General features: G+C 43.5%; 1 long non-coding RNA gene across 1 annotated transcript in view; it reads right to left on the reverse strand.

Annotated features, from left to right (window-relative positions):
• The window catches only part of LOC129632881 (uncharacterized), a 148,819-nt gene that overhangs the window by 13,883 nt on the left and 108,182 nt on the right, over nt 1–26,754 (reverse strand). Inside the window, exon 3 of the long non-coding RNA XR_008704726.1 lies at nt 18,279–18,351. This is a non-coding gene — a long non-coding RNA (uncharacterized LOC129632881). The remainder of the gene's footprint in view (nt 1–18,278; nt 18,352–26,754) is intronic.

Consider the following 26,754-nt stretch of genomic DNA (forward strand, 5'->3'; position numbering starts at 1 on the left):
CTTAGATGTGTGGTTATAGAGCCAGAACTCAGATGCCACTCACCCTCCTCCCCTCTGGGAACTTGACAGGTGAGTTGCCTGCACAAACACCACGAGACACAGGGAAGTAGAGTACTCAGCTGTAGATGACCAGGTAAGCTGTAATACCCCAGCACAAAATGTGGTCATAGCAGGCGAGAGCACATATCTCAGGCTGGAAGATGAAATGGACTTTTTTTTTAATTGATTTTTGGCTGTGCTGGATCTTCGTTGCTGCGCGAGGGCTTTCTCTGCTTGTGGCAAGTGGGGGCCTACTCTCTAGTTGCGGTGCTTGGGATTCTCATTGCGGTGGCTTCTCCCGTTGGGCAGCACAGGCTCTAGGGCACCTGAGCTTAGTTGCTCCACGGCAGGTGGAATCTTCCCAGACCAGGGAGCAGACCCACGTCCCCTGTATTGGCAGTTGGATTTGTAACCATTGGACCACTGGGGGAGTCCCGAACTTCCTTTTTTCTGATCCTTCCTCAGTTCACTTCAATTCAGTCGCTCAGTAGTGTCCAACTCTGCAACCCCATGAATCGCAGCACACCAGGCCTCCCTGTCCATCACCAACTCCCAGAGTTTACTCAAACTCATGTCCATCGAGTCAGTAATGCCATCCAGCCACCTCATCCTCTGTTGTCCCCTTCTCCTCCTGCCCCCAATCCCTCCCAGCATCAGAGTCTTTTCCAATCAGTCAACTCTTAGCACGAGGTGGCCAAAGTATTGGAATTTCGGCTTCAGCATCAGTCCCTCCAACGAACACCCAGGACTGATCTCCTTTAGGATGGACTGGTTGGATCTCCTTGCAGTCCAAGGGAATCACAAGAGTCTTCTCCAACACCACAGTTCAAAAGCATCAATTCTTCAGTGCTCAGCTTTCTTCACAGTCCAACTCTCACATCCATACATGACCACTGGAAAAACCATAGCCTTGACTAGACAGACCTTTGTTGGCAAAGTAATATCTCTGCTTTTCAATATGCTCTCTAGGTTGGTTATAACTTTCCTTCCAAGGAGTAAGCGTCTTTTAATTTCATGGCTGCAGTCACCATCTGTAGTGATTTTGGAGCCCAGAAAAATAAAGTCTGACACTGTTTCCACTGTTTCCCCATCTATTTCCCATGAAGTGATGGGACCGGATGCCATGATCTTCGTTTTCTGAATGTTGAGCTTTTTGCCAACTTTTTCACTCTCCACTTTCACTTTCATCAAGAGGCTTTTGAGTTCCTCTTCACTTTCTGCCATAAGGATGGTGTCATCTGCATATCTGAAGTTATTGATATTTCTCCCGGCAATCTTGATTCCAGCTTGTGTTTCTTCCAGTCCAGCGTTTCTCATGATGTAATCTGCATATAAGTTAAATAAGCAGGGTGACAATATACAGCCTTGACGTACTCCTTTTCCTATTTGGAACCAGTCTGTTGTTCCATGTCCAGTTCTAACTGTTGCTTCCTGACCTGCATATAGGTTTCTCAAGAGGCAGGTCAGGTGGTCTGGTATTCCCATCTCTTTCAGAATTTTCCACAGTTTATTGTGATCTACACAAAGGCTTTGGTATAGTCAATAAAGCAGAAATAGATGTTTCTCTGCAACTCTCTTGCTTTTTCGATGATCCAGCAGATGTTGGCAATTTGATCTCTGGTTCCTCTGCCTTTTCTAAAACCAGCTTGAACATGTTGAAGTTCACAGTTCACGTACTGCCCCTGACCTTAAATCTTATGAGAGAGAGAGAATGGCCCAACTCAACCAACTGCATGGACTATGGCAGCAGGCCTGGCTTACTCAGCCAGGCACAAGAAAAAGTACATTTATTATATATTGTTTAATTTTCAAAACAAAATAACTACCCCCATTTTACAGATGAGGAAACAGAGTTAAAGCAGTAAATTGTCTGAGTCCACACAGCAGGTCAGGGTGAATCCCCATCTGTCTGACTCTAGAGCTCACACTCCTAGCCATTCCATAAATGGAAAAAAATGGATGGAAGGAAAGATTTCCTGCTTAAGATGTTCTTATATGGTAGTACTCTATGCTGGACTGGAAGAAACACAAACTGGAATCAAGATTGCCGGGAGAAGTATCAATAACTTCAGATATGCAGATGACACCACCCTTATGGCAGAAAGTGAAGAGGAACTCAAAAGCCTCTTGATGAAAGTGAAAGTGGAGAGTGAAAAAGTTGGCTTAAAGCTCAACATTCAGAAAACGAAGATCATGGCATCCGGTCCCACCACTTCATGGGAAATAGATGGGGAAACAGTGGAAACAGTGTCAGACTTTATTTTTCTGGGCTCCAAAATCACTACAGATGGTGACTGCAGCCATGAAATTAAAAGACGCTTACTCCTTGGAAGGAAAGTTATGACCAACACAGAGAGCATATTCAAAAGCAGAGACATTACTTTGCCAACAAAGGTTCGTCTAGTCGAGGCTATGGTTTTTCCTGTGGTCATGTATGGATGTGAAAGTTGGACTGTGAAGAAGGCTGAGCGCCAAAGAATTGATGCTTTTGAACTGTGGTGTGATCTGATCTGAAGTACAAGGTAGAAATCAGTTCTCCCAGTTCCATAAGTCGGAGGAGATGCCCACAGATTTGTGATGGTGAGCCCCTGCTGAGTGATGAGTACTGATACAGCCTCTGGGCTCAGTTTAGCATAAACCCAATCCAACATCCAGACCACTCCAAAATCAGCCTGAGGCACAACAACCCACAGAAGGGTGCCTTCTCATTCCTCAATCTAGCCATCAAGAAAAAATATTTCTAAAGTCCCAAATCTTTCTAGTCAACTGTGCTATTATCTGATAGAAACTAGAAGAAAAAATATTGCTGGGAAAAACAAACAAAAACATATTTGGGTTGGCCAAAGTGTGTTCAGGTTTTTCCGTAGCAGCCTGTGAAAAACCCAAATGCACTTTTTGGCCATCCCAATTCCTTGTGCTATTTCCCTGGGTGAATGGGCTACTTCCAGGTTCAAAAGAGCCGCACGGTTTTATCTCCCTTCACATCTGTGATTAGACTGTTTCCTGTCCTTTGATTCACTTGGCCAATAGCTCCCGTTCACTGGCTGGGAGGCTGAGATGCCAGAGGTTGAAGTCGCCGTGGCCCGCATCTCTGCTGCAGAGATGGGCACGCGCTCATGGGCGGTGGATTCGTCCCTCAAGTGGGCAGGGAGGGCGGGCTCAGAGCTGCGTTTCAGGAGAGTAATTCAACCCAGATGCGGAGTAACTGTTCCCAGCTGAGGGAGTTGGCTGTCCTGCTGGGTCACTCCCTCTGCAGAAGCAGGGTGAGACTGACATCACCCAGGACCACGGGCCCGGCTGACCCCATCACAGACAGAGGGGTGAGGCTCTCCCAATGGCATTCAGCCTTTTTCCCCACTCTAGAGGCTCCTTTCGGAGAAGGCGATGGCACCCCACTCCAGTACTCTTGCCTGGAAAATCCCATGGACGGAGGAGCCTGGTGGGCTGCAGTCCATGGGGTCGCGAAGAGTCGGACGCAACTGAGCAACTTCACCTTCACTTTTCACTTTCACGCACTGGAGAAGGAAATGGCAACCCACTCCAGTGTTCTTGCCTGGAGAATCCCAGGGACGGCAGAGCCTGGTGGGCTGCCGTCTATGGCGTCGCACAGAGTCGGACACGACTGAAGCGACGTAGCAGCAGCAGCAGCAGAGGCTCCTTCATGGTGAAACGCACACCTGTTTCTACACCACTATGAAGGAGGGCTCATTTTCTCAACTTCCTCACCTGGTCCCAGGCTCCCTCTGCCCTGAACTGTGTGCGAGGATCCTCGGTTCACAGAAGAACCCCAGCCACCTCCTGGATTCGTTCACACAGCCTGGCCTCTGACCCGCCTTCCAAACGGTTTCCTGGCAAAATCCAATTAGCCCAACACACATCGAGTGTCTGGCTAGAAATGTCCATTCAGATAAACTTCAGCCTACAAAAAAAGCTGCTTCTTTTTAAACAAGGTAATAGGGATGAATTGTTTTGGTTTCCTGAGCAATTATCTTTGAAAGAGCGAAACCCTCATCTGTATGCTAAAATACAATGGGCTTCACCAGTGTGGGCCTGGCAGTGACTCATCCCGTCCAGTCAGACAGGAGATCAGCAGATGAAGCTCACAATTCGACTTCAGAGGAACTGAGTTCTGAAATGCAGAAAAATGCAATGGTGATTTCATCACAACGTGAAACATAATTAGAGAACTTTCATTACCTACTTGCATGCCTAAAGCCGAGGAGAATGCCAAGTGATTAATTTTTTTCCCCTTTGGATGTAGCTTTTGGCAGGGTTTATACCATTACAGCACCTTTCATTTGAGAACTCAAATGGTTGCTCAGTTTCTTCATTAATTATGGGACAGTTGCTATTTATCAAGATAGGGAGCCAGTATCAGGACCTTCATTTTTCAAATAAAAACCCTAAAACACAATCAAATTCAGAGGCATAGCCAAAGTCACAAAGACCTGCTCTCTGGAAACACTGGTCTTTGAGCGTCTCAAATTCCTTTTCATCTGGAATGTTCTTTGCACCCTCCCTTCCCACTTCACACCCCCAGCAATTTTCACCTGGTTAATTCCTAGCCATTCTTCAGATCTCAGTTTCAACATCTCTTTCCTTATTATAGGCTTTCATACAACTATGCACCTATTTTTCATAGCACTTACTATAGTTTGAAACCATATATTCATTTTCTAAAAACCCATACGTGTATTTTTGTGTTTATTTGCCTAACACCTGTCTCCCCCACTGAATGGAAGCCTGTGGAAGGCTGGGACTGGTCTGTGCTTGCCCAGCACTGCATCCCAAATGCCCAGCATGGTACGCAACATAATCCGCTCACTGAGAATGTGTTGAATGGATGGAGAGAGGGAGGTAGACAGATGGATTTGCTTTCTGGGTATCATACAATTTTGCATGGCAGAATGGCATATTTAAATGCTATTGTGGTACTAACCAAAATTTGTGCACAATCTTCTAACCTTGATGTAAAAATGAAAATGACTATTTCAAAATAAAACCCAAGGTCGCCTCCCTCAAACAGCACCTACTGATTGCTTCCACTTTGTCACTGCTGCCATGAGAGAGCCCTTTGTTAAAGAGAAAAGATCATTCTTCCTCCAAGCATGAACACATGGCGTTTATACACATAGAATAACACTGTAATATCAAGTTGTAGAAAATAACTGGCTGAGTTTTCCATACCTCAACGAAATCTACAACCCTAACGCTTAGTTTAGAGCAGCTGAGATGCACCAAGATGTGACAGAATCCCCCACGTGATTTCTCAAACAAGTGAGCATCTCAAAGATTGCATTGTGTCTCAAGAATACTAAGTGCGTCGTCCTGACTTGCAGTTTTTAATTACTTCAATATCCAAGGATCTCTAATGACACCACCAGTCAGCCAAGTGAAGAAGGTCTCTGCAGGAAACCTCGAAGAAGAATCAACAACAGAGGCAGCAATGTGAATGCATGTATGAAGCTTTTGCCTTCCCCACCTCACCCCCTTATTTTTTTTGACTGTGCCATGTGTTTGGTGGGATCTTAGTTCCCCGACCAGGGATTCAAACTCAGGCCCTCAGCAGTGAAAGCACCAAGTCTTAACCACTGGTCCAGCAGGGGATTCCCTGCCTTCCTCTTTTGATGCAGATTTCCCTATGCCAACTACAGAGAAGGCTTAGTTCCTGACGATGCTGTGAAGCAGGTGAGATCAGCCTCAGCTCCTATCCCACCTCTTTCCAGCAACCCTCCCCCCTCACATTTTCCTGTTCTCTGTACTGTGACTCTGTTCTGCTTCCAGCTCAATGCTCAGCCCCCAACCCAAGGTTCAGAACCCCCTGACCAGCCCATTCACCCTTGCACCTAACCTGCACCCCAGCCACTAACTAGGGCTCTCTCTGTCCATCACTGTCTGGGTGCCAGGTCTCCTCATTCTGTATTATACCACTCAGCTGGGTCCTAGGAAACTAAGCTTTGACCAAATGTTGATAACTGACCACAGGCTTGTGTGTTAACTGTGACTATATTTTAATTAGGAGCAATATCACCCCCAAAGAGTGGGATGATCAGGTATCACTTGCTGATGGCGGGATATCAGACATCAGTTCTGAGATAGTCAGGTACCCCCAAATTAGAATACACCGATACCTAATTTCTCTATACATGAGACAACTTAATCCATCCCAGATTCTTTCTGGTGTACCAAAGTACCCACGAAGCCGGAATTATATCATTGTTCTACTTCTGAGATTTCCAAGACTTTTTGTATTAATAACTGTCAGATATCTTGAAAAGACCTATCCTCCCCAAAACAAAATAACTGCCTGTGTCCTCAGCAACTCCTTCCATTCCCCTTGACCCTGCTATTTATCAGCTCAAACTATTTAACAGAATAACAAGGGCTTTTCTTTTTTATTACATTAACATACCTTTGAGCTGAAAGGCTGCAGCACAACAAAACAGATTTGGTCAATAAGTCACTTTGCAATGAGAATTTGTAGTCAGCATAATGCCCTGTGGAAAAAACAGAAGATCCTCCTGCTATTTTGCCTGAGCGTGGTTCTTTATCTGCTTCTGACATCTTTAAAGGTGAAGTCCATTTCAGACAACAGAGAACAGCGATCATGCAAGGTCAGATGAAGAGTTCCTCTCTGAGCCTGCCAGCAATAGCAGGGCAGGCTGTCCTGTCTCAGTGAGAGAGGGATCCAGAAAGCCCTCACTCCACTCCCCTTCCTTGTCTGCCCCCAGTCCTCAATTCCATCTGCAGCAACCACTTAGCCCAGTGACCTGCCACCAAGGTGGGGTCTCTCCCGTCAATCCTCCTTGCTCATGACCAGTGTAACCTATCTAAACACAAAATGTGGGCAGGCACAGTAGAAGGTCTACTTGTTGGTTGAGCTAATAAATATGAACAGATAAAATCTTGCACCAAACTCTCAAAGCTTTCTGGTGAGCAATTTAGTTTCTTGTTTCATATCTGTTGAGCTAGTAGGAGAAAGAGCATTTTGAACTAGATATTCCTAACAACTGTATCATGTAACAAACAAAAGAGTATACAAAGCAAACTTTCCTCCAGTAAAGGACAAGGTTCAGAGAAGCTGTTCAGATTGGAGTAGCATTAGGCTTGAGGTAGGGGGTCTGAAAAGACTCTGATGCTGGGAGGGATTGGGGGCAGGAGAAGAAGGGGACGACAGAGGATGAGATGGCTGGATGGCATCACTGACTCGATGGACGTGAGTCTGGGTGAACTCCGGGAGCTGGTGATGGACAGGGAGGCCTGGCATGCTGCAATTCATGGGGTTGCAAAGAGTCGGACATGACTTAGCGACTGAACTGAGGGGGTCTGAGATAGGGTGATGTCATCTGTCGTGTATATTACATGGACATTTCCTCTTCTTTCATTTTATTTACTTATTCATTTTTGGCTCTTCTGGGTCTTCGTTTCTGAGTGGACCTTTCTCTAGCTGTGATGCCAGATGCTCCTCTCTAGTTGCGGTGCGCAGGCTTCTCACTGCACTGGCTTCTCTTGTTTGGAGCAGGGGCTCCAGGGCACGTGGGCTTCAGTCGTTGCAGCACATGGGCTCAGAAGTTTCAGCTCCTGGGCTCTAGAGCACAGGTTCAATCGATGTGGCACACAGGTTTAGTTGCTACATGGCTTACAGAATCTTCAGGGGCTAGGGATCGAACCTGTGTCTCCTGCCTTGGCAGGCGGACTCTTATCCACTGTACTGCCAGGGAAGTCCTCTGTTGTGTATCCTACATGGAAGTTTCTTTAACTTAAGTAAGCAATGCATTTGATGCTTCAAATAATTTTTTAAAACTTTAAACATCCACAGTGAAAAGTCTTTTCACCACTCCTGACTTCTTTTCTCTTGTTTTCTATCAACCCAGCACCTACTATTGTTTGGTTGTGAATTCTGAGAGTCTCTTTATGCATAGGCCATGAATAAATACTACGCAAGTCTCAACATTTTTAAACAAAATGTAGCATACATTCTGCTGCTCACTCTTTTTTATGGTTGTATTTTGTTGTCTGGATATACTATGATTAAATGATCCTCTGTTGATGAACATTTGTATTGCTTCCAATCTTTTGTTATTACAAATGGTGCTGCAGTGAATAAGCCTGTACAAAATTCATCTGGCATCTGTGCAAGTGTATCTGCAGAATGAATTCACAGCAGTGGAATTGCTGTGTCCTTTTTCCATCTGCTTTTAGTGGGCATCACAACAGCTCTGGGTCAAGATGCCTGCACGAAAACAACCACATCAGCACTGACACAAGATGGGGAACCCATTTTACTATTAGCAGTGCTGCCAACGTTAGAAAAGTTGGTCCACTTTCAGCTTCTACCAATGCCTTTCTTGAAAGTTGTGGGCGTGTGTTGTTTTCTTGGCCACTCAGAATTAAAATCCTTAAAAATGGCCTGGTCCCAAACTTTCAATAGTACCTCTCCTGTTTACATTTCCCAGAAATAGAAATGACCTCAGGCAAAAATCTACAGTGAATCACAGTAAGTGCTTAATGGTTCCTTTAGATAGTCAGAGACTTGGCAGGAGCAAGATAGGAGAAGTGGTGAAAAAGAAGAAGGATGTTTGGAGGAAAACTACACAGATGAACCATTAGACTTAGACCCAGAATATGAGACTATTTGTGCTCCATTGCACACATGCCCACCAATGGGCATTGGTGTGGAAGCAGACTTTAATAACCAGGTTGTTCTATATATGCAATAAAAATCAAGGCAAGCATATAAAAGAAATATTCAATACATGGAGAGACAAATGTTGTTATTAGATAAAAAGATTCAGTATTGTAACCAGTAACTCAGCCCAGCCTCACTCCTGAACTCAGATCCATATTTCCTGTTGCGCGTTTCACATCTTCATTTGAATGTCTTACACTTACTGTGTCCCAAACTGAACTACTGATGTTCTCCTCAAAGCTCTGCTCCAGATATAATCTTCCCCATCACAGCTGCAGCCTGATCCATTCTTCCGATTGCTCAAGCCAAAAACCTAGGGTCACCTTTGACGTTTCTTTTTCTTATATATGCCCACATATGGTCCATCAGAAATCATGTTGACTCTTACTCCAATATACAGAATCCCAGCAACTGTCCCCATCTCTACTGCAACCAGCAGAGACAGTCAAACCACCATCCTTTCCCACCTGAATTATCATATGAGCTTCCCACGTGGTCTCCCTGCTTTTACCCTTGACCCCTACAGTCTATTCCTTACGCAGCTGCTGAAGTAAGTCTTTTAAAATAGACTCAGGTTATCTTACACCTCTGATCAAAATCCTCCAACAGCCTCTCATTTCACTCATGACCTGGTCCTCATCACAGCTCAAGTCTCACCATTTTCTCCTTTCTTCCTTACCCACTCCCTCCTAGGCACTGGGGACTTTTGCACTGGCCGTTGCCTTTGCCTGAAGCAACGTCTCATCAATGTCTCCTTTCAATCTCTGCTCAGTGGTCACCTTTTCAACCATCCTTGCTGATGAGAACTCTGCCCTTTGCCCTGCCCCAACTCTCCTCCCTTTCCTGTGCTGAGTTTTTCTGTAGCACTTAACAACTTCTAACACAATAGTTATACCCTTTACTTCATCATTCCATCCACTATTTACCTCCCCTGCTGGAATGTGAGCTCCTCAAGGGCAACCGGCTTTGTCTGCTTTGCTCACTGCTGTATCCCAAGTGCCCAAACCATCCCTGGCAAATAGCAGATACTTTTAAAAAAATATTTGTAGAATAAATGAGGAATTTCTTTTTTGCAACTGTTTTTAGCATGTTGTTGCTTTTTAGTCACTAAGTTGTGTCTGACTCTTTTGAGACCCCATGGTCTGTAGCCCACCAGGCTCTTCTGTACATGGGATTTTCCAGGCCAGAATATTGGAGTGGGCTGCCATTTTCTTCTCCAGGGGATCTTCCTGACCCAGGGATCAAACTCAAATCTCCTGCATTGGCAGGCAGGTTCTTTACCACTGAGCCATTAGGGAAGCCCTTTTTAGCATGTACCACTTAAAATAATTAAAACATCTGGGCAGGGGTATGATTAAGTATTTTTCTCACCAATGAACTCTTCAATGACTGATTGATCCAGAGGGGCATCTCTCTCTTTGAACTTGAATAGAATTAAATCCATGAATTTCCAAACTTCATGTAACTTCATTTAACAGCTTATCTGCTATTCCAGGTCTACTAGCTATCCTGATCACAAAAGCTGTTTAGCTGATTACTTTTTTAGATATAGGTGATTTCTCTCCAGCACTAGTCACAAATATTCTCTTCGTTCTGCTAAAATTATTAAAGCAATGACAGAGGCAACTTTAATTAGCCTTAAAAAATTGTTTATTTTGCTATGCTGGGTCTTCGTTGCATGCAGTGTGCAGGCTTGTCTAGTTGGGGCTGTGCAGGCTCTGGAGCACATGGGCTCTGTAGTTACAGTGCTCAGGCTTACTTGCCATATGTGGGATCTTAGTTTCCTGACCAGGGATTGCACCCAGGTCCCCTGTGTTGGGATTACAAAGTCTTATCCACTGGACCACCAGGGAAATCCCTTAGTTGGCTTTTTGATTGCCCCTGAACAAGGTGCCTGCTTGGTATCCTCAAAATACTTTGTATGTCTTACTGTGAACTCATTCTCATGCTTTCCATTGCCACCAGGTTCACTGCAAGTTAGCTTCTACCTCTTTGGTGGACAGTACCCACGCTAGCAACTCATTTCTAGGCAATAGGATTTAGTTGTGTTGCTCTTCTCTCTGTTTTCATCACCAAAAGCTCCAGAAGATTCTCAGTTTACCAGCAGAATTACTTTGGAGTCATCCTGTTTTCAGCTACAGACAGAACTTCCCAGGGTAAATACCTCCATCTCAAAGCCTTCATACAAATGGCTTGGGTAGAAAAACACTCTGATGCCCATAATCCCCAACAGCCACAGCAAACAAGTGTATCATCTAAGTGATGGACAAATGCCAGCGACTGAAAGGCAGGTGGTGTAGTGGCCAGGCTCACAGATTCTGGAGAAAGCCTACAGCAATGTAAGTGGTGACTATATCACCACTTATCCAAGACCTTGGGCAAATTACCGTGTCCCAAATGGAAATCAAAACAGTGATATTAATAACAGAATATCTGCCACAGAATTGTTTTGAGAATTAAATGAATCATGCACACTACAAAGTTTCCAAAAAGTGACAGTTTAAATTATTATGCAAGCTCTGCTTCAGAACAGCTCCCCAGCTGCCCGACTTGGAACCATATCTGTACCCCTAAGCCCCTTTCATTTAGAAAGTTTCAGGGAGCCCTTGATTTAGACAGGATTTGCCAAGCATTTCCTGCTTCTCCATGGTTACCACTTCACCAGCTCTTAAAAGGAGATATCTATTTGCCCATGTTATAGGTTGCCTGCACAGAAACACCCTCCATCCTATACCTGAACTCAGTAAGCACTCAGTGAAGAATTAAATAACCAGAAGCGCACAGGCCACCAAAGGATGTATTCTCAGGTCTGGGAGAAATGGTAAGGCGGGGATTTTCAAATGGAATCCAGTACCAAGTAATCACCCATCCTAGAGTCAAGATTTCCTAGATTCCTCCATCCCACATTTCTGCAACCCCAATTATTGTTCTCCACTGTTGCTGCTTGATAAGACTCGCCAATCTAAGTGTACAAATGCAATTAAGACTTGAGGCCTATCCCACTTTCCATTTTAGTCAGAGACATCAATGCCAAGCAAATTCTTGAAAAGTTAGAGTTTCCAGAACTCTGTGCCCAAATCTTGGGCCAACAGTTGGGAACTGATGGAAACCCCATGTCACCCTCACCTCACACAACCTGCTCAGGTTTCAAACATGTTACCCAAGTGATCTCATCTGGATGAAAAGGAAATCTTATTTATTGCAAAATTGTATTATTTCTAAATGGACTAAATGGATTTAGTCTTTGTCCTCTAAGAAGGAAGAGAGAGTGAATTGTGAGGTTGATGTTGTGCCTTTGTGAGGGCATGTTCTGCCCAATTCCAAGAGACAGGAGGGGACCTGTAGGCACAGAGAAGCAATTCCACTTAGAAATATCACACTGAAGGTTGCCAATTAACCTGTGTTGAGATACAATCAGGCATGGATAATGTCATGTGTTGTGGGATGATTTAGAGGCACCTATGCCACTGGGGGTGGGTTGCTCCCATCAGCTTGGGCCTGGGGTAGTATCCAGGTGCCCCCTGTAAAGTGAGGGAGGGCATTCCTTCCAGTAACTCCTAGACTCAAAGAAAGAGTGTTGTACTGGCATAAAAACAGAAATATAGATCAATGAAACAAGATGGAAAACCCAGAGATAAACCTGCCTTTAAGTCTTTGACTGTCTCCTATGGAGGTACGTGTCAGCAGTGGCCTGCCGCAGGGGTAGGGGCTCTGGGTGCAGCAGACCTGGATATGGCATAAGCCCTCTTGGAGGAGGTCGCCATTAACCCCACCATAGAGCCGCCAGAACTTACACAGGACTGGGGAAACAGACTCTTGTAGGGCACAAACAAAACCTTGTACACAGCAGGACCCAGGAGAAAGGAGCAGTGACCCCACAAGAGACTGACCCAGACTAGCCCGTGAGTGTCCAGGAGTCTCCAGTGGAGGCATGGGTCAGCAATGGCCTGCTGCAGGGTCGGGGGCACTGAGTGCGGCAGTGCGTGCGTGGGACCTTTTGAAGGAGGTTGCCATTATCTTTATCCAGTTCAGTTCAGTTCAGTTGCTCAGTCATGTCTGACTCTTTGTGACCCCATCGATTGCAGCACACCAGGCCTCCAACTCCTGGAGTTTACTCAAACTCACGTCCATTGAGTCAGTGATGCCATCCAACCATCTCATCCTGTGTCGCCCCCTTCTCCTCCCGCCTTCAATCATTCCCAGCATCAGGGTCTTTTCCAATGAGTCAGTTCTTCCCATCAGGTGGCCAAAGTATTGGAGTTTCAGCTTCAGTATCAGTCCTTCCAAAGAATATTCAGGACTGATTTCCTTTAGGATGGACTGGTTGGATCTCCTTGCTGTCCTAGGGACTCTCAAGAGTCTTCTCCAACACCACAGTTCAAAAGCATCAATTTCTTGGTGCTCAGCTTTCTTTAAAGTCCAACTCTCACATCCATACCTGATCACTGGAAAAACCATAACTGTGACTAGACAGACCTTTGTTGGCAAAGTAATGTCTCTGCTTTTTAATATGCTATCTAGATTGGTCATAGCTTTTCTTCCAAGGAGCAAGCATCTTTCAATTTTATGGCTGCAGTGACCACCTGAGGTGATTTTGGAGCCCCCCCCAAAAATAAAGTCTGTTGCTGTTTCCATTGTTTCCCCATCTATTTGCCATGAAGTGATAGGACCAGATGCCATGATCTTGGTTTTCTGAATGTTGAGTTTTAAGCCAACTTTTTCACTCTCCTCTTTCATTTTCATCAAGAGGCTCTTTAGTTCTTCTTTGCTTTCTGCCATAAGGGTGGTGTCATCTGCATATCTGAGGTTATTGATATTTCTCCTGGCAATCTTGATTCCACTTGTGCTTCATCCAGCCCAGCATTTCTCATGATGTTTTATCTTCATTACCTCCACATAGTTTGGCCTCAGCTCAAACAACAGGGAGGGAACACAGCCCCACCCATCAACAGAACATTGGATTAAAGATTTACTGAGCATGGCCCCACCCATCAGAACTAGACCCAGTTTCTCCCTCAGTCAGTCTCTCCCACCAGGAAGCTTCCACAAGCCTCTTATCCTTATACTTCAGAGGGCAGACAGAATGAAAACCACAATCACAGAAAACTAATCAAATTGATCACATGAATCACAGTCTCGTCTAACTCAATGAAACCATGAGCCATGCCGTGTAGGGCCACCCAATACGGATGGGTCGTGGTGGAGAGTTCTGACAAAATGTGGTCCACTGGAGAAGGGAATGGCAAACCACTTCAGTATTCTTGCCTTGAGAACCCCATGAATAGTATGAAAAGGCAAAAAGATAGGACACTGAAAGATGAACTCCCCAGGTCGGTAGGTGCCCAATATGCTACTGGAGATGAGTGGAGAAATAACTCCAGAAAGAATGAAGGGATGAAGCCAAAGCAAAAACAGTACCCAGTAGTGGATATGAATGGTGATGGAAGTACAGTCTGATGCTGTAAAGAGCAATATTGCATAGGTACCTGGAATGTTAGGTTCATGAATCAAGGTAAATTAGAAGTGGTCAAACAGGAGATGGCAAGAATGAACATCAACATTTTAGGAATCAGTGAACTAAAATGGACTGGAAAGGGTAAATTTAATTCAGATGACCATTATATCTACTACTGTGGGCAAGAATCCCTTGGAAGAAATGGAGTAGCCCTCACAGTCAACAAAAGAGTCCGAAATGCAGTACTTGGATGCAATCTCAAAAATGACAAAATGATCTGTGTTCATTTCCAAGGCAAATCATTCAATACCACAGTAATCCAAGTCTATGCCCCAACCAGTAACGCTGAAGAAGTTGAATGGTTCTATGAAGACCTACGACAATTTCTAGAACTAATACCCCAAAAAAGATGTCCTTTTCATTATAGGGGACTGGAATGCAAAAGTAGGAAGTCAAGAGATACCTGGAGTAACAGGCAAATTTGACCTTGGAGTACAGAATGAAGGAGGGCAAAGGCTAACAGAGTTTTGCCAAGAGAATGCACTGGTCATAGCAAACACCTTCTTCCAACAACACAAGAGAAGACTCTACACAAGGACATCACCAGATGGTCAATACTGAAATCATATTGATTATATTCTTTGCAGCCAAAGATGGAGACGCTCTAGAGAGTCAGAAAAAAAAAAGACTGGGAGCTGACTGTGGCTCAGATCATGAACTCCTTATTGCCAAATTCAGACTGAAATTGAAGAAAGTGGGAAAAACCACTAGACCATTCAGGTATGACCTAAATCAAATCTCTTACAATTATACAGTGGAAGTGACAAATAGATTCAAAGGATTAGATCTAATAGACAAAGTGCCTGAAGAACTATGAACGGAGGTTCGTGACATTGTATAGGAGGTAGTGATCAAGACCATCCCCAAGAAAAAGAAATGTAAAAAGGCAAAATGGTTGTCTGAGGAGGCCTTACAAACAGTTGAGAAAAGAAGAGAAGCTAAAGGCAAAGGAGAAAAGGAAAGATATACCCATTTGAATGCAGAGTTCCAAAAAACAGCAAGGAGAGATGAGAAAGCCTTCCTCAGTGATCAATGCAAAGAAATAGAGGAAAACAATAGAGTAGGAAAGACTAGAGATCTCTTCAAGAAAATTAGAGATACTAAGGGAATATTTCATGCAAAAATGGGCACAATAAAGGACAAAAATGGTATGGACCTAACAGAAGCAGAAGATATTAAGAACAGGTGGCAAGAATACACAGAACTATACAAAAAAGATCTTCATGACCCAGATAACCACAATGGTGTGATCACTTACCTAGAGCCAGACATCCTGGGATGAAAAGCCAAGTGGGCCTTAGGAAGCATCACTATAAACAAAGCTAGTGGAGGTGATGGTATTCCAGCTGAGCTATTTCAAATCCTAAAAGATGATGCTGTGAAAGTGCTTCACTCAATATGCCAGCAAATTTGGAAAACTCAGCAGTGGCCACAGGACTGGAAAAGGTCATTTTTTCATTTCAATCCCAAAGAAAGGCAATGCCAAAGAATGTTCAAATTATCACACAATTGTACCCTTCTCACACGCTATCAAAGTAATGCTCAAAATCCTCCAAGCCAGGCTTCAACAATACATCAACCATGAACTTACAGATGTTCAAGTTGAATTTAGAAAAGGCAGAGGAAACAGAAATCAAATTGCCAACATCTGCTGAATCATCAAACAACGAAGAGAGTTCCAGAAAAACACCTACTTCTGCTTTATTGACTATGCCAAAGCCTTTGACTGTGTGGATCACAACAAACTGTGGAAAATTCTTAAAGAGATGGGAATACCAGACCACTTGACCTGACTCCTAAGAAAGCTGTATGCAGGTCAAGAAGCAACAGTTAGAACCCAACATGGAACAACAGACTGGTTCCAAATCGGGAAAGGAGTACGTCAAGGCAGTATATTGTCACCCTGCTTATTTAACTTATACACAGAGTACATCATGTAAAATGCCAGGCTGGATGAAGCACAAACTGGGATTAATATTGCCAGAATTATCAATAACCTCAGATATGCAGATGACACCACCCTTATGGCAGAAAGCAAAGAAGAACTAAAGAGCCTCTTGATGAAAATGAAAGAGGGAAAAAAAAAAAAAGAAAATGAAAGAGGAGAGTGAAAAAGTTGGCTTAAAACTCAACACTCAGAAAACCCAGATCATGGCATCTGGTCCCATCACTTCATGGCAAATAGATGGGGAAACAATGGAAACAGCAACAGACTTTGGGGCTCCTAAATCACTGCAGGTTGTCACTGCAGCCATGAAATTGAAAGATGCTTGCTCCTTGGAAGAAAAGCTATGACCAATCTAGATAGCATATTAAAAAGCAGAGACATTACTTTGCCAACAAAGGTCTGTCTAGTCAAAGCTATGGTTTTTCCAGTGATCAGGTATGGATGTGAGAGTTGGACTTTAAAGAAAGCTGAGCACTGAAGAATTGATGCTTTTGAACTGTGGTGTTGGAGAAGACTCTTGAGAGTACCTTGGAGTGCCAAGGGACCAAACCAGTCTAAGCTAAAGGAAATCAGTCCTGAATATTCATTAGAAGGACTGATGCTGAAGCTGAAGCTCCAATACTTTGGCTACCTGATGGGAAGAACTGACTCATTGGAAAAGATCCTGATGCTGGGAAAGATTGAGGGCAGGAGGAGACAGGGAAGATAGAGGATGAGATGGTTGGACGGCATCACCGACTCAATGGACATGAGTTTGAGTAAACTCCGGGAGTTGGTGATGGACAGGAAAGCCTGGCATGTTGCAGTCGATGGGGTCACAAAGAGTCAGACACAATTGAGTGACTGAACTGAACTGAAACCCACACACCATTGGGCACCTTATCTTTGACAAAGAAGGCAAAAATATACAATGGAGAAAAGATGGTCTCTTCAATAAGTGGTGCTGGGAAAACTGCACAGCTACATGTAAAAGAATCAAATTAGAACACTTCCTAATACCACACACAAAGATAAGCTCAAAATGAATTAAAGACCTAAATGTAAGACTAGAAACTATAAAATTCTTAGAGGAAAACATGCGCAGAACACTCTCTGACATAAATCACAGCAAGAACATCTATGACCCACCTTCTAGAGTAAAGGAAATAAAAACAAATGTAAACAAATGGTACCTAATTAAACCTAAAAGCTTTTGCACAGCAAAGGAAACTATAAACAAGGTGAAAAGACAGACCTCAGAATGGGAGAAAATAATAACAAATGAAACATCTGTCACAGGATTAATTTCCAAAATATACAAGCAGCTCATGCAGCTCAATACCAGAAAAACAAACAATCCAATTAAAAAGTGGGCAGAAGATCTGAACAGACATTTCTCCAAAGAAGACATACAGATGGCTAACAAACACATGAAAAGATGCTCAATATCACTAATTATTAGAGCAATGTAAATCAAAACTACAATGAGGTATCACCTCACAACAGTCAGAATGGCCATCATCAAAAAATCTACGAACACTAAATGTTGGAGAGAGTGTAGATAAAAGAGAACCCTCTTGCACTGTTTGTGGAAATGTAAATTGATACAGCCACTATGGAGAACAGTATGGATATTCCTTAAAAAACTAGGAATAAAACTACCATATGACCCAACAATCCCACTACTGGGCATATTTTCTGAGAAAACCAAAACTGAAAAAGACACATGTACCCCAGTGTTCATTCAGCACTATTTACGATAGCTAGGACATGGAGGCAACCAAGATGCCCATCAACAGATGAATGGGTAAAGAAGTTGTGCTACATATACACAATGGAATACTACTCGGCCATAAAAAAGAACACATTTGAGTCAGTTCTAATGAGGTGGATGAACCTGGAGCCTATTATACAGAGTGAAGTAAGTGAAAAAGGAAAAAAACAAATATATATTAACACATATATATGGAATCTAGAAAAATGGTAATGATGAGCCTATTTGCAGGGCAGAAATGGAGACACAGACATATAAAACAGACTTGTGGGCACAGTGGGGGAAGGAGAGGGTGAGACGAATAGAGAGAGGAGTATGGAAGCATATACATTACCATGTGTAAAATAGACAGCCAGTGGGAATTTTCTGTGTGGCTCAGAGAGGTCAAAGTGCTGCTCTGTGACAACCTAGAGGGGTGGGATGGAGTGGGAGGTTAGAGGGAGGTTCAAGAGGGTGGGGACATATGTATACCTATGGCTGATTTATGTTGATATATGACAGAAACAATATTGTAAAGTGCTTATCCTCCAATTAAAAATAAATAAATTTTTAAAAATAAAAGAAAGCGTGTGCAGGGAATGCAGAACACCAGTTGAAACCTACTACTAATTATATTTTGAAACTGTCTGCTCTCTGGGCCTCAGTTAATCTTCTGTATAGTGAGAGTTTTGAGATGGAGGTTCTCAAGGTCTCTGACTCCAGCTGCAGGAAACAGAAGACTGCTTCCTTTCACAAAGGCTCTTTGTTGTGGAATTCTTTGCTGCTGACCCTCCGGACCCCAAGCAAGCACAATCTTTAGAAATTAGCATTTAATTGACTTTGACATGTGCTGTCTCTGACGCTTCTGTTTTATGTGTTTTAATTAAATGTTATTATTTGCCACCGTGTCTCAAGGCATGTGTTGGGAATGGGCGAGATTTCATAAATCAGACCCAGACGTCTACGTTGGGAGTTCATTGATTCTTCTTGTGATGTCATTGTAATTATTTCCCTTCGATCAATATAGAAGCTTTGATGTTCTCTTTAGAGCTGAAAGAGGCTTCTTTCCATTTATCTCCCACCTTGTTGAAAATGCACAAAGCCCTTCTCCAAAAATCACCCTCCTCTGATATAAAATCGAGTGTCTTGTTTTGTTTTCAATGTGGTTGCTATTTTTAGATGCTCAGAGCAAGAGCCACTGGAGGCCGCCTGTGAGCCCGTTTTACTCTGAAAGTAAAAGAAGTCTAATCCTGTGACAATGGGTTTTGTCTGTTCCTCTCTCTGTCCTTGCTTTGGTGCCCCCTGTGTTCCCTACACACTGCACTTCAGGCTCTGGAGGAACTTTTTGTTTGTTTGGTCTTTGTTTCTTTTCCAAATTTATTTAAATTTATTTATTTAAATATTTATTTTTAATTGGAGGATAATTGCTTTTCAATATTATATTGGTTTTTGCCATATATCAACATGAATCAGCCATAGGTATACATACGTCCCCTCCCTCTTGAACCCCCCTCCCTGGACCAACTTTAACGCGAACCTTCCAGATGCTCATGTTGTCAGGGATGTCATTTTTATTACCTTCTCTACAGTCTGCATGTCTGCCTGGCACTGTTAGTGCTCAATGCACATTTGTTGTTGTTGTTATTGTTGTTGTTGTTGTTGATATTGTTCAGTCGCTCAGTGGTGTCCAGCTCTTTGCGACCCCGCGGACTGCAGCACACCAGGCTTCCCTGTCCTTCACCATCTCCCAGAGCTTGCGCAAACTCATGTCCATTGAGTCAGTGATGCCATCCAACCATCTCATCCTCTGTCATCCCTTTCTCCTCCTGCCTTCAATCTTTCCCAACATCAGGGTTATTCTAATGAGTCAGCTCTTTGCATCAGGTGGCCAAAGTATTGGAGCTTCAGCGTCAGCATCAGTCCTTCTAATGAATATTCAGGATTGATTTCCTTTAGAATTAACTCATTTGATCTCCTTGCAGGCCAAGGAACCATCAAGAGTCTTCTCAAACACGACAGTTCAAAAGCATCTATTCTTTGGAGCTCAGCCTTCTTTATGGTCCAACTCTCACATCTGTATATGACTACTGGAAAAACCATAACTTTGACTAGATGGACCTTTGTTTGCAAAGTAACGTCTCTGCTTTTCAATACTCTATCTACGTTTGCCTCAGCTTTTCTTCCAAGGAGCAAGTGTCTTTTAATTTTGTGACTGCACTCAACATCCGCTATGATTTTGCTGCCCAAGAAAATAAAGTCTCTCACTGTTTCCATTGTTTCCCCATCTATTTGCCATGAAGTGATGGGATCAGATGCCATGATATTCATTTTTTGAATGTTGACTTATAATCCAGCTTTTTCACTCTCCTCCTTCACCTTCATCAAGAGGCTCTTTAGTTCCTCTTTGCTTTCTGCCGTTAGGGTGGTGTTATCTGCATATCTGAGGTTATTGATATTTCTCCCAGTAATCTTGATTCCAGCTTGTGCTTCATCCAGCCCAGCGTTTCTCATGATGTACTCTGCATATAAGTTAAATAAGCAGGGTGACAGTATACAGACTTGATGTACTCCTTTCCCAATTTGGAACCAGTCCATTGTTCCATGTCTGGTTCTAACTGTTGCTTCTTGACCTGCATACAGCTTTCTTAGGAGGCAGGTCAGGTGGTCTAGTATTCCCATCTCTTGAAGAATTTTCCGCAGATTGTTGTGATCCACACAGTCAAAGGCTTTAGTGTAGTCAATGAAGCAGAAGTAGATGTTTTTCTGGAATTCTGTTGCTTTTTCTATGATCCAACAGATGTCAGCAATTTGATCTCTGGTTTCTCTGCCTTTTCTAAATCCAACTTGAACATCTGGAAGTTCTCAGTTCATACTGTTGAAGCCTGGCTTGGAGAATTTTGAACATTACTTTGCTAGTGTGCGAGATGAGTGCAATTGTGCAATAGTTTGAACATTCTTTGGCATTGCCTTTCTTTGGGATTGTAATGAAAACTGACCTTTTCCAATCCTGTGGCCACTGCTGAGTTTTCCAAATTTGCTGGCATATTGAGTGAAGCACTTTCACATCATCATCTTTTAGGATTTGAAATCGCTCAACTGGAATTCCGTCACCTCCACTAGCTTTGTTTATAGTGATGCTTCCTAAGGCCCACTTGACTTCGCACTCCACGATGTCTGGCTCTAGGTGAGTAATCACACTATTGTGGTTATCTGGGTCATGAAGATCTTTTTTGTATAGTTCTGTGTATTCTTGCCACCTGTTCTTAATATCTTCTGCTTCTGTTAGGTCCATACTGTTTCTGTCCTTTATTATGCACACTGGTCGAATTTAATTGAGGGGAGAGAGTGAGGAATTTGCACTTCTCCCAGGCAGAATCAATCCAGAGCCAGTTGAGGCTCACCTCAGAGCCTGAGTCTCAACTGGGTCAGGAAAGACCTGGCACCCACACCAGTATTCTGGCCTGGAGACTTCATGGGCTGTATAGTCCATGGTGTCACAAAGAGTCAGACACAACTGAGAGACTTTCACTTAGAGGGGGAAGAGATTGTGAGTCTATCCTTCTTTTTAAAGCATTACTGTACATGTTATATCCAAAGAGTGTTATGTTCAAAATCCCATTATACATAGAGAATTCCTAGAATATTTGAAGGGATAGAGGACAGAAAGGTGGGAGAGATTGATTATCAACCATTTTTTGTTCATGCTCAACAAATATTTCTTGAGTGCTTAACCATGCAGAAATTAGGGCCCAGAGCAAAGGTAAGCATCCCTCAGGCTCTGCTCTCTCCCTGATTCCAAATCTAGCCCCTGCAAGAAGCAGGGTCTTCCCCAACACTAACACTTCATTTTCACAAATTCCTAAAGCCATAGGTTTTTATTCGATTTATATGTATTTATTTAACAAATACGTATAGAGCACAGTGTGCCAGGCACCATTCTAAGCACACCACATATATTAACTCATTTAATCCTCATTAGAAGCCCGAGGTATTGTGATTATTAATGATAGGATTATTAATCTTCAAATTATTGATGAGGAAAATGAGGCACAAAAGAACTAAATAATTTGGCCAAGGTCGCACCGCTAGTGGGTGCCAGAGTCAAGATTTAAACCCAGGCAGTTAAGCCTCAAAGTCCATTTTTTTACCCACTATTTCAGGCTGCCTCAGCTTGGCTATGGATTGACCGTTGGTTGTTGCCTGTCAGCCTGGACCCTCTAGTTGCACTGCCAGCTTCCTGACAAGTGGGACCACAACTCCAAGGCCTTTATCACATCTTCCCTCCATGTTCCTTCAGGAAATGCCTATTAAATACCTGCTCTCTATCTGGAACAATCTAGATTCTAGGAGCACAGCAATGAACCAGACTGTCAGGACTCCTGCCTCACACAGCTTACATTTGATGAGGCAGAACACACGACACCAGATAAGCCAACTGACCAACCAAGTGAGAAGACAGCTACCAGTCATCACAACTGCACTGAAAGGAATGAGAGAAAGTCATGGACCAGGGGCCCGAGGCGAGAAGCCTCATGAAATGATGTTGTGAGGAAGAGACTCTCAGGGGAGGGCATGTCTGCGCTGATTCCTGAGGAAAAGCAGCCAGCCCTGTGAGGATCTGAGGGATGAGAACTCCAGTCAGAGAGGCAGCAGGTGCCAAGGCCCTGTGGCAGAAAGGGTCCTGGAGAGCAGCAATCAGGAGGGGAAGGAGGGAAGCAGGGCTCAGATGGTGAAGTCTCAGGAGGCTGATTCTTTGTCCCTTGTTGCAAAAAGCCATGGGACATGGCACAGTGCTGAGTCCCCAGGGAACTTTAAGTGACTCCCACATGGCTAAGCCTGTGTGCCTTCAGCAGGGCAAGCTACCTGGGACCACCAAGCACCGCCTCCAGGAGCCCAGTTACCCCCACCCCACCAACCGTTTCAGTGGGCACAGTGAAAGACCACTCAGGCCTGGAGTCCGACTTCCTGGCTTTCAGTCCCTGCTCTTCTATTCACTAGCTGAATGGTTTGGGGGCAAACTATTGAACCTAAACTTCAGTTTTCTGACCTGAAAAATGATATCATCAAGTACATAACCCAGAAGGTGACTGAGAATATTAAATGAGATGATGAGGGTCAAATGCTCAGCACAGTGCTGGGACAAGGAAGCAAACACCCAAGGCAGTTTTCATGCTGGGATGGTTATTCTTGTATTACTCTTGGTAGGTGATCAGCCCTGACGTGTAATCACTGCCTGATGGAAAGTGCTGGAATCTCTGGCATCAGCTCTATTAGCTTCTGGGCTGACAACAGCAGATCGGTGAAGAGGAAAAGGGGGAAAAAATAGATAATCCAAAACATCTACTATTTTCCCAAATAACGTGATCTCTACTACTTTTTTCCATGCAAGTTCCAGTCTTTGTCGTTCAGCATTCCTCTCCAAGCTCCATTCTATTTCACCTTAGTGTAGGTACTGAGAAAACATCAGAAGTGATATGACTCGCCAAAGGAGAATCACTAAGTGATAATGTCGGCACCATGATAAGAAACGCAATTTTTAGATGAAAAGAGAAGAGAATTTAACCCGAATGAATGCCAAGGCCAGGATTTTTGTTCAGATCTCCCAGGAAACAGCTTCATCCAAAAGCCAAGACCGGAGCTACAATAAGCATTTTCTTTCCTTTGGTGCGCCCAGACTCCATTAAGAGCCAAGCCCTGGTGCCGCCTACTGGCCATCTCCAGAACTGAAGAACAGACTCAAGAACCCCTTTGCCTCCTTGTCAGAAATTAAGTTTGGGGGGGAAAACTGGTAATTTCACAGTAACTTCTGTATTTTCAACCTCCTGTGAATTATTTGAATTGAGAAAAGCATATGGTAACAGTCTCAGCCACTTACAGTCCCCACAAGGGACACTCCCTGACATGCCACCACTTGCTTTGTATCTGTAAGAACTTGTCACCCAGCGAGGTACCCAGAGATAGAGACAGCATATTTTTTTTCAGTGGGCCAGTACCTGGCTCCACTCCCATTAATGCATCCAGTCTTACAAGAAGATAGTCTCTACTGCCCAAATTTATATCCTTGAATACTTTCACTTACAGGAGATACTTTACACAAAGAAATCATGCAGGGAATCTGCCTTCAGAGAGTGGGGTTTGCAGCTCACTATACAACTGCAAGCCTAAATCCCCTTCTGTCCCAGAATCTCACGATAAGAATCAGTCTGGGGTCTGCTCTCCCTAGGTAAGAAAAGGTGGCCACTCTTGTCATCATCAGTTCAGTTCAGTCACTCAGTCATGTCAGACTCTTTGTGACCCCATGGACTACAGCATGCCAGGCCTCCCTGTCCATCATCAACTCCCGGAGTTTACTCAAACTCATGTCCATCACGTCGGTGATGCCATCCAACCATCTCGTCCTCTGTCGTCCCCTTCTCCTCCTGCCTTCAATCTTTCCCAGCATTGGGGTCTTTCCCAATAAGTCAGTTCTTCACATCAGGTGGCCAAAGTATTGGAGCTTCAGCTTCAGTATCAGTCCTTCCAATGAATATTCAGGACTGATTTCCTTTAGGATGGACTGGTTGGATCTCCTTGCAGTCCAAGGGACTCTCGAGAGTCTTCTCCAATACCACAGTTCAAAACCATCAATTCTTCAGCCCTCAGCTTTCTTTATGCTTCAACTCTCACATCCATACATGACTACTGGAAAAACCATAGCTTTGACTAGATGGACCTTTAATGGCATCATGGCCACTTTGATTTTCCAAGGATTTGGTGAGAGCAGATGGCTTTGGAGCCTGGGTAGCTTCGGCAGTTTGTTCAAGCTCCACGCTCATCTTAAAGCCAGGTAATTTGGCCTCAGTAAGCACACAGCCTGAAATGGCTAGGGAAAACAAATCTACAGGCTGGCTAACCAAGGAATAAACCAATATCCCAAAGAATTTTGGCTCATTCCTCCAGGGGTGGATAAGCAGGGCAGTTTTGAAGACAGGAAAGTCAGTGGCTGGGCTAGATCCTCCCTTCTTTACTCAAGAATATATCTTTACATATTTAAAATGCATTGAGTCATACTTCCCTGGTGGCACAGTGGATAAGAATCAGCCTGCAAATGCAGGGGACTCAGGTTCAACCCTGGGCTAGGAAGATTCCACGTGCCGTGGGGCAACTAAGCCCATGCACCACAACTACTGAGATTGTGCCGCAACCACTGAGCCCCACTCACCTGGAGCCAGTGCCCTGCAGCAAGAGAAGCTGCTGCGAGGAGAAGTCTGCCCACCGCAACGAAGAATAGCCCTGGCTTGCTGCAGCTACAGAAAAGCTCGAGCAGCCATGAAGACCCAGCACAGCCAAAAGTAAATTAAAAAAAAATTTTAATGCATTGAGTCCATCAACAGAGGAGTGGATAAAGATGTGATACATATATACAATGGAATATTACTCAGTAATAAAAAAAAAAACAAAATAATGCCATTTGCCGCAAGATGGATGTGTGTGGAGATCGTCATACTGAGTGAAGTAAGTCAGAGAAGGAAAAATATCACTTCTATGTGGAATCCTTTTTAAAAAATTATAGAAATGAACTTATTTACTAGAAATAAAGTCACAGATGTAGAAATCAGTCTTACAGCTACCAGGGAGGGAAGGTAGGGAGGGATAAATGGGAGATTGAGATTGGCATATACACACCACTATATATAGAATAGATAACTAATAAGGATCTACTGTATAGCCCAGGGAACTCTAGTCAATATTCTGTAATGACCTATTTGAGAAAAATACCTTTAAAAAAATGGATATATGTGTTTGTATAACTGACTCACTTTGCTGTTCACCTGAGACTAATACAACATTCTAAAGCAACGATACTCCAATGAAAACTTTAAATCTAAAAATTAACAAATAAAATGTATTGAGTCTCTTCTGCTTGCCCGATAAGCACTTCACCTACAGCTCCTTGCTTAATCTCAACAAAAATCTTTGCACTTGATTTCATTTTTGTTTCCACCTAACAGATAAGAAAACAGGCTTAGAGACAGCTTTAATACTTGTCCATGTACAGTAGAAAATAAACACAACACGACTTCTTTGGTTACAACCAGAGCTGAAACAATACAAATAAAGTATGATGAACTTAAGGAGGAAAAATTTCCCTTAGGAAGGCAGTATAATTCACCTATACTTCAATAAATTTTTTAAAAATCAGATCAGATCAGTCGCTCAGTCATGTCCGACTCTTTGCGACCCCATGAATCACAGCACGCCAGGCCTCCCTGTCCATCACCAACTCCCGGAGTTCACCCAGACTCACGTCCATCGAGTCAGTACATTAAGTTTTCTCTCTCCAAAATTTTTTTAAAAAATAAATAAATAAACCACTTGCCCAGGATCTTAGAGCAAGTAACTAGTAGATGCAAGATCCCAACTCATACATCCTCATTCCTCTTAATCACTCAAAGTATTTCTCAGAGACCCAGGACTTAAAATTTCCACAGGCACTCATGAAACACAACCACTCCTTATATTTGCAGGATGAATGAAAGGGGTAATTCTCCATAAAGAAGATGCTCTCCAAGCCCCTGTAGATGTGAGTGTGGTAGGAAGAAGAGGAGGTGCTTTAGCACTCAGCACCACTCACCCTATTCTTCTTGAACAGCACACACCCCATATAAACCTTCCCCTTCATCTGCATACACTTGATGCAGTTACTGGACCGTAGTCCCCACCCCAGCCAATTCCCTAGGACCTTGACCATAATTTTCTCACACCGTCCATGCCTGACGAGTGATTTCTCATGGTTATTTGCAAAAGCACAAATACAAATGCTATTAACTGGCAATAAAACCAGCCAGCCA

The sequence above is a fragment of the Bubalus kerabau genome, chromosome 18 (genome assembly GCF_029407905.1).
Source record: "Bubalus kerabau isolate K-KA32 ecotype Philippines breed swamp buffalo chromosome 18, PCC_UOA_SB_1v2, whole genome shotgun sequence".
Classification (NCBI taxonomy): Eukaryota; Metazoa; Chordata; class Mammalia; order Artiodactyla; family Bovidae; genus Bubalus; species Bubalus kerabau.